This window comes from Xyrauchen texanus, chromosome 13 (genome assembly GCF_025860055.1).
Source record: "Xyrauchen texanus isolate HMW12.3.18 chromosome 13, RBS_HiC_50CHRs, whole genome shotgun sequence".
Lineage (NCBI taxonomy): Eukaryota > Metazoa > Chordata > Actinopteri > Cypriniformes > Catostomidae > Xyrauchen > Xyrauchen texanus.
The window spans coordinates 9431906-9441756 of NC_068288.1; positions in this window are offsets into that span (position 1 = coordinate 9431906).

The window sequence follows — 9851 nt, forward strand, 5'->3', positions numbered from 1 at the left end:
CTTCTCTGACACAACATCTCGTTCCCTCCATCAGGGAACGGAGGTTACATACGTAACCTAGACGTTTAATGGTATAGTTTTTGCTAAGCATTTAAGGTGACCAGCGTTCAAATCCCATCCTAATATACTGTATCTTAGATACAGTACACCATTTTTTTTTGTGTGTGAAAAATTGCAATGGAACTTGACAGCAAATGATCCCACTGCATTATTATTGTTTGGAAAAGACAGTATGATAATAAATGTTTTGGTTCTCTATAGGAAAACGTTTCAGTCTTTCAGACTTTTGGGCAGTTTCTGGATCAGTATAAAGCAAATGATCTGTGTAAAGAGCGAGACTCGTTTCGACTTGATTTCTGCTACAAACGTTTAGACGAACACTCCTTTTTAAACCTACAGTTATCGCGTAATAATTTTTTACGTCTACAATCATTATACTTCCTCGTGCTTGATGCGTGCATCGAATGCGAGGAAGTGTAATCAAGCTTCAAATTATGATTGCGCTGAGATGACTGCAGATTGCAAGATTTATAGTTCTATCGGGAAGACACGCAGGCTTGAGTGAAGTTTAAGATGCCATTTATTTGATAAATGTAAAACAGAAAGTAATGGCTGTCCGGCGGTCCGAGGGAGTTGTACCCGGAACCGTCATGTCCTGCCGGAGATAGGAGGCAGGGGCGAGGAGCCTACCCCTGTGCAGGACAGGGCTCAACTGGTGGTGGTGGGGTGGTGGAGGTTGCCGTGTTAGCACACTGAAACAGCAATGTGATAGATTGTGAGCAGACTTATAAAGCAATGGCTTACATGCGATTGGCTAGGGATTACCCAGCTAATGATATGATGATGTACAGCTGCTAGTCTTCCCACTAGAACTACGCTGCACTTCCATTGAAAAAAGGATTTACATTTTGGACTGTTTTCACATAAAACTGATTGTATATCTTAGATTAAAGCACATAAATTGTATGGATTATCTTTCTGCTGTTACTTTGTCCTTTATGGAGCTCGGAAGTGTTGGACCCCATTGACTTGTATTGTATGGATATATTCACACCATACTGTATCTCCATCAAAATATCTTCATTTGCGTTCTGCAAAAAAAAAAAAAGGAAAGTCATATGAGTTTGAGACGACATAAATTATGAGAGAATTATAATTTTTGGGTGAACTATACCTTTATCTATCAAATAAACAAATTCCAACAATTTGTTTAGTTGCATTAAAAAATCTAAAAGTCACGTGAGATTGAATGGACATGATGCTTTTGCATAGAAACAAGCCTTCATCCCCTCATTTAATTACACAGTGTGATTCCTTGTCTTTTGTGCTTCCTGAGATTTATTATTGAGAACAAAATATTGCTCAAAGGATTCAGTTCTACACACAACATTTTTCTCAAAAGGCACACTTCGTTGTTGAGCTTCTTTAGAGTCCCCACATAAAAGATCTTTGAAAGAAAGATATACCACAATAATGTATTGTAGACAAACTAAACTCAAAAGCCCTGTAGTAAATCCACTGACATGCATTTACATTTTACAAATAACTCTTTATTTTAGAAGTCTTTCTCCTTAAAATGCACTATATCGTTTTTTTTTGGAATTTGAACCAAACTTTGTGACATTGTCAAGAACATCAAAACAAATGCAACAACATTTTTTTTTTATTTGAATGATTTTATAATTGTTTTATTGAAATAACTTTTTTATATAGTTACATCTGTGAGGGAACCTATTTTTGCTAAACCAATTGTGACCTTTATCCTTGACCTTTCATGATGTAAAGCAGCTGTAAATATTTTTTGTAAGTCTGTTAATCAAATTTGACCAAAAGATATTATTCATTTTCTAAGATTCAACATCCTTTGGATGCTATTTTCTCCTAAAACACTACATAGTAATGAAAACACTACAGCACTTTCCTAAACAACTGTAGTACAGCAAGAAATTGTTTTGCAGAAGTGGAGGAGATTGGATTTGCTGTGATCGATGTGCAAAATGGACACATATTGACTGCTCCTGTCACAATAGAGATTTATTTGTGAAATGTACTTTGTGAAATTGTAGCTCTAAGGTGTATACCATTCAATCTACTAAGATATAATTTTTTACTAATAATTTTTTTAATTGATAGAGTATCTTATGCAGTGTTGTTTATATAACAAGATAAATCTAATTTATCTTGTTTTTTTCCTCCCCAATTTGGAATGCACAATTCCCAATATGCTCTAAGTCCTTGTGGTGGCGTAGTGACTCGCCTCAATCCGGGTGGTGGAGGACGAATCTCAGTTGCCTCTGTGTCTAAGACTGTCAACCCCCACATCTTATAATGTGGCTTGTTGAGCACATTACTGCAGAGACATAGCACGTGTGGAGGCTTTACGCTATGGCATCCATGCACAACTCACCACACACCCCACTGAGAGCGAACCACATTATAGTGACCATGAGTAGGTTACCCCATGTGACTCTACCCTCCCTAGCAACTGGGCGAATTTGGTTGCTAGAAGACCTGGCTTCACTCAGCACACCTTGGGATTCAAACTCATGAACTCCAGGGTGGTAGTCAGCGTCAATACTCGCTGAACTACCCAGGATCCCTTAATTGATCGTGTTTGAAGGAGTTTTATATATTTTTACAGGAAAACAATACAAAAATTATTATCAAGAATATGATTTTTGCCCTAATATCAAAGGTCTTACTAGAAAAAAGAAACTATGATCCAACGTGAATTTTCTTGAGAAAAAAATAAGATCGTACTGGTAACATGTGCATGTAAAATGGCTAGAAATAGCATTTTAGTTTAGAGTAAAGCTGACAATTACCACAAGGTTTATTTCTATTTCTTGTGCTCCAAACTCACTTCAAATGTACTTCTCTGTCTGCTCGTATGAATGTAACACATCATAAGAAAGTGTTTCACCACTGTTCAAATGCACTTTGAATCAAATACTATACATGTATAAATGTTTTACATCTGAAAGGACTAAATAATAAATGAAACAACTGACAATAAAATGCAAAGTAATCTCCTTAGTAATCAAAATACTATTTGAATGTAACTGTATTCTAATTACCAATTATTTAAATTGTAACTGTAGTGGAATACAGTTAGTTATATTTTGTATTTTAAATACGTAATCCTGTTACATGTATTCTGTTACACCCCAACCCATATACACTATATATTTAACTGCAAAGGGAATTCATTATTCTTGAAGCTATAGAATTAAAAACTGTAGCTTTTGTCATGAGAATGAGTACTTTTTTGTACTTAACTAAAGAGTTAATGTTTTACAGAAATAATTATTTATGATAGGACCACCAAGTATGAGTTTGAGAGGTCATATCATTTACATTCATCATTTTATGGGCAGTTGAAAGGCGCAAGGTTGGAAAGCTGTGGTAGGGCAATATGCAGTCAGAGCAAGAGCTTCCAATTTAGACCAATTCACCCTGTGTCCTGAAAATTTGGAGAAAGAATTAATAATTCTGTGGAGGCTAGGCATACTGTAGATCTTCTAGGGTGTGAGACAAATAATAATATGTAATTATGTCAAATATATATCAGTAAAAGTTTCTGCACCACACCTCCTGCTACAATAACAGGAAAATCATCCTCTTTTTTATTGCAGCTGCTAATGGTTCCAGGACAAGACAGAGCAGCAAAGGGGACAGGACAACCTTGCCGGTTCCCCTACCAAGACAAAAATCATCTGAAATGAATCCATTAGTTTGCACTGCTGCCAACAGAAGATGTGGAAATATAATAGACAAAAATATAATATTTTAAAGGCCTTATTAATATCTGTGGCAGATGTTCATATATTGCCTCCAGAAGACTTCACTGAAGGAATGGTGGGAAAAAAAATCTGTTTTATGTATTTGGCAAAAAGTTTCCCTGCCTTGTCTCCCAACTCAAAATATGTCTGTCTTGCCCTGAATAAGCAAATCTCTACATTCTGTGACAGAACAGTATTGAACCTATATTTTAGCTGAGTCAACTCTCTAACACCATTGGATGACATTCGGCACTTCATCTCTGTTTCAGCACTTTCAATACTCTTTTCCAATTCTATGAATTAATGTGCTTTGATATTTTTAATGAATTAGGTATATTATATGATCCGCCATCTAATAACTGCCTTAGGCACCTCCCATGCCACGCCCACAGAGGACACTAAAGTGTGACATGCAAAGGAAAATTGTGTTGCTAAGGCTAAATTATAGTATATAGACCATGATTCAAAGTTGATGTAACCATAGAATCCTTAATAACCCACAGAACAGAAATAAAAAGCGCTTCAGTTTTACTCATCACAGTCCCAACTGATGTCCATCCCCCAGAAATCCGATGGTCCATGCACCCACATGAGACCCTCCGCGACACCATTGCTACATGATTACTTCAGACCTGTGTTTTTTTTTTTACATACACCATGCAATTGAACTGTACATGAAAGTTTTCAATGAAATAGGCTCCAGTAAAGTACAACATCAAACCCACAAAATGTTCCATAGAAGAAGCATACGACTTTGAGACAGCTAGGGTGAGTAAATAATGATATAATTATTGTTTTGGGGTGAACTATTCCTTTAAGAAGATATTTAAAATTCACTGACTTTTAATTTAAACTGCAGGCATTGACCCCTTCGCCTGGATTTGTCATTGAACCTCTCTGTTTCAAAAATAGTCCATCCGTACGTCAGTGCAGTGGCTGGACCTGTAAATACATCAAATAACAAAAAAGGAATCATCTGGAAATGTATTCAGACAGAGCACTTGCTGTTCAGGATGTTATTATTAATATTCAAACATGCACATTGTTGCGTGCACTTTGTCTTTGTATACTTGAACAACTCAGATCATCTTTCATGAAAGTGTGGCGGTGGAACATGCCTCGGGACTGATTCAAAACAGACTACTTTTAAAAGGGTTGTGTGAAAGTTTCAGAATAGTTGGAGCTTTGTTAAATCAATCAGTTGATCTTCATGTGTAAAAAAAATGAAAACAATATTGTACTAGGAAGTTTTTTTCAATTAAAAGTTTTACATTTGAAGAAACTGATAGTACTTTTGACAAATTTATAATATGAGATGAAGACTCCATATCAGAAGCCTAGAAAAAGCTATTTTATTATACACAGTTGTGGTCCCCCTTATGGCGGTAACTGTGTCCGTCTGATCTCAGCCACTATGTATATAGATCACCATCTGACTACTAGTCATTTTAGATCAGTGACACTTTCAGTTGCAGAATAAAAACAAAAATGGATGGCATGCCTGTAATTGGTGCTACCGTCATTGGTCACCAAAAATGTTTGCTTTTGTGTGATGCTGCACCCACACTGTTTCAAACTAAAGTTCAAGACCACTGTTGTACTGGCCAGTAAAATATAAACCATATATTACCGAGAGCACCTTTAACATTTAGAAGCCAGATGTAACAAGCCATGTAAGTTCAACCCTTACAATAGGGTGTGATTAAAATATAACCCTTTTTAAGGGTAGTATTCCCTTAAAAAGGGTTATATTTTAATCAGAACATCTAGTTGTTGTTTTTTTCTTCAGTAAACACTCAAAGTAAACCAGTGTGTGTGATGGTTCTGCAAAGCCAATTTTCTGAGCTCTGTGGTTGTAATCAATGAATTGCACAATGTGTCATTGGTTTAACATTATTCACTTGGAATTAGTTATGCCATATTAATTGTGATGTTTACTTCTAGCCTTTGTTATGTTACGAGTTTCTCCTGCATCAGTGTTTATTATAAGCTAATCTGAACGAGAATGTTTTGGCTCCTGTTGCTTATCGTCCCACAGGACTTAATAAGACAGTATCTGTCCAGACTGTTATTTCATATTGTCACACACATTACATAGTTTCTAAAGGCTAAATCTGTTCCTGGCTGCTGTATCTTATGCCATTATATTCCATATTACCAAAACCAAAATCCTATAGTTGATGTTGTATTTATTCTTTGCAGACAGCAGTTGGCATTTACAGTGTGTTCTCCATAAGACAAAAAAAAAAAACAAAAAAACAAATCCACTTTTTTTTCTTCAGCAGGGAGGAAAAAATAGCTTTTATTGGTTTCTGTAAATGTCATGTTTCAGTGTCTTAGCTGGTATTGGCAATAATACGTGCTGTATTCTCAATGTCCTTGAGAAATATAATATTGTAAACAATATGTCATAGAATAATGAAAGAAGAACAATATTGTTCACAATCTTTGTTACCAATAAACACGAGATACATGGTTTTTGGCCATGAGATACAAGATACAGGAAACATGAGTTGTGCCTCCTTGAGCAGAGCTACAGTACTGTATGTGATTAATCAAAAAGATGAAACATCCTTTGGAAGTATGAGATCATCTTACCTGTTTTTGGCAGAGCTGCTTTGCTCCGATAAATGCCCCAGATAGATCCGGCCAGTTCAGCCGTGTCATATGACAGTCCATCCAAATGAAGAATCACTATGTCATCAGTAGTGGAAACCAGAGATTTAGAGAGCAGCCCAGCAAAAACATTTTGTCCCCAACAATTTATAGCATGTGTTAACATACCTCTGCATTATTATTAAAGATGTTTCTCTTGTGAAGGCCAGGTAAAGAAATACATGGTTTCAAATCAACTGTCACATACACAGAATGTGTGTGTGTGTTTTTTTTAAATTTTTTTTTTTTAAAGTTCTTCAGAATGTAACGGTATTCGTATAATATGTTTAACAGTGCGTGCATCAGAAATCTGTTTTTTATTCTCTGAGCCAACAAATGTCATTTTCACCACATCTCAAATTAGGTAGTCTGTTTGATAACATACTTTGGTGGAAATTACATTTTTGTAATAAAATGTGAGACTTCTTAGTCTTGCTAAGGTTAACTATAATAGCAAGCATTTTATGTATCCTTTTAATGCATTTTCACACTTTTTGCGTAACCCTCCGATTGTCTTAGGGTCATTTTTGATCCGGGACAGGTAAAGAATACATTATATAGTACTGGAACCAAATGTTGTGACTTTATCAAGACCATCAAATCAAACTAAAGAAAATAAAAATGAAAATGTATTTTTGAAACATAAATAACATTGTAAAACAAATTGTTCCTTCTATTGTCTTAATGGGTTATGGACCTTTCATGAATCAAATTTGACCTAAAAATATTTCAAATTTACTCAGATTTAGCCCCAAGGCCCATAATGATATCTAGCTTCCTCATCTGCTCCACCGAGGACTGGATCTACCCCACAAATTGCAAACTTTCCTCTCAAACGGGGTTTGCGCACACATACAAACACATGCAGGGACAGTATGTTTAACAGTTTTGAACACGTAACATGTTAGTAAATAAGTTTACATGATAGGGTACAATGGGGCTAACGTCCCCCCAATGGTTAACCCTAAAAAAATTTTTTTAGCTATTTTCTGACACATTAGGGCCCAAATAACACAATTTTATGTGTTTATTAAAAATGTTGCTTTTATTTACAATGTTGCTGTTTACGACCCCCAGGAAACGCTGCCCATTTAGGGCATTAAAAACAGTTCATGTTTAGCTGTGATTCTTACCAGATTTAAACCCATTCAAAAATATTTGTAAAATATTAGTTTGTTGTCAGAGATTTTTATAATGCTTACAAAGACTTCTGTGGTGCTACCATGATTCTTAGAAATGGTACAATGTATTACAATGTTGTTTAGACATGTACCATGGTAACACCATGTTTTTAGGACATGTACTCTATGATGGTAATACATATTAGCCTTTGAAGTAACTTGAAGTACTTTGTAAATACTATTGTATATGATGATGATGATTGTTTTTGAACGTCACGTTATATTTCAAAGTGCTACGGTATAACAATCTGATACCATTACTATAACATGGCACTGTTCAAGATCAATAGTGGGGCCAGTGCCCTAGGGCCCTGACTACCAGGGATGTCCAACGCCTCAGGACTGCCAAAGGAAGGTGAACACATGGACCTCGGACCCCTGACAAGTACAGTGTGAGCTCATCGGTAACGCTTAACAATAATATTAAATTTTTCAGCATTACTTAATGCATTAGGGATTGTGAACAAACTATTAACAATATACTGTAGTATTTACAGCATTTATTGTTCTTTGTTAATGTTAATTAAAAAAAAAACAATACAATTGTTCATGGCTAATTCATAGTGCATTAACTAATATTAACAAAAGTATTAGTTTTAATAAAAGTATTAGTATGTTTTATTTCACGTTAACTAATATTAACAAATGGAGCCTAATTGTAAAGCGTTACCTTAATTCCTTAAAACGTAACATTTGAACTTGAAGGTAATGTTAAATTGTACAGATTTTCTGTAAAACACACTAATCCATTCTCTATTCATTCTCCATTCATATACTGAACTCTTTTTTTTTTAACCCCTTTAAGGGCAACATATCCCCTGACCTGGGATACAAACATTCGGTGTCAGATTATGAAACATTTTAATATTTCATTCATACATTTTCAACATAAACATCATCAAATCTTATATAACTTGACATTGTTGTCTCACACTTTTAACCTGGGTTTGTTTTTAGGCCTCGTGGACTTTACATAGGTCTTTGGATTGTTGTACATTGCAAGAATATATAGCAGAGGACAACTGCCCAAGTTAATAAGTCCAAGGAGGTCTAGAATACTAGGAAAGAGCTATCCATCTTGTCAGCATCTGCAGTTTTTGTGTCTAATGGTCTCTTGCTGTGCTAGAAACCACTATATTCCTGTGTGTGTGTGTGTGGAAATGAAAGCTTCTAATGACAGATATACATGGAAAGGAAGATTAAGCCAAGATGACTCAATGTGAATTGTCACACTGAATAAGCTAAATAAATTTTGCAATGTGAAAAATGTGCACTGTCCTTCAAAGTGACCATAAATTGTAGTATGTGATGAAATGTATAATGGCATTTTTTTAATGGCATAAAAAAAAGAAAGTGTGTTGGTGAATAACTGCGCAAAAATGTCCATGAGCTTCTGAACGGAACTTTTGTTTGCTTAAGATTTTAGGTTAAACATTATCTGAATGTGGATACATTAGATCTTGTAACTGTTTTACATTAGTTTTTTCTTTGTTTGATTTAAAAATGTACACCCTGTTCTACAAATTAATTTCACCATACTGTCACACCCTTTTTTTATGCAACACCTCCATAAAGTCATCGGCCCAGTCAATATGTCCTATAATTGCCATCTCTCAGCCAAGCTGGTACGCAGTCTCTTCACCGCTGGAAGCAGATGATATGCTTGAAACAACAGGGTTTCATTTACCCAGGAATATGGCATTAGCCAACTTCAATAGTGAAAAACAGCCAGAGAGTGGAGGGGGAGATCAGCTCTGGGAATATCAGTTTTTGAAACGTCTCATACAAGGGATAAAGTTCAATCATGACAAATCGATTATGTTGAAGATTCATTCTACTTACCTGGCAGTGTGCTCCATCATAGTAGAACAGTGTTTCTAGAGAACAAATGGTCATATTGAGTATACAGTACTTGCTGTAATTGTACAGACATTGAAGGCCTAGTGTCTTTACTGTGGATAAGCAAAAAATTGCTGCAGAAAACAAGTATTTTCATTGACAGGTTGATTCGGTCAAAGGGATAGTTCACACAGAAATACATATTTTTCATTGTTTACTCACCCTCATGCCATCCCAGCAGTGTATGTCTTTCTTTCATCTGCAGAAAAGTATAGATTATTTGAAGAATATCAATGCAAGTGAATAGTGGCCAGAACTCTGAAACTCCAAAGTAATCCATAAGTCTCCAGTGGTTAAATCCATGTCTTCAGAAGCGATTTGATATGTGTGGGTA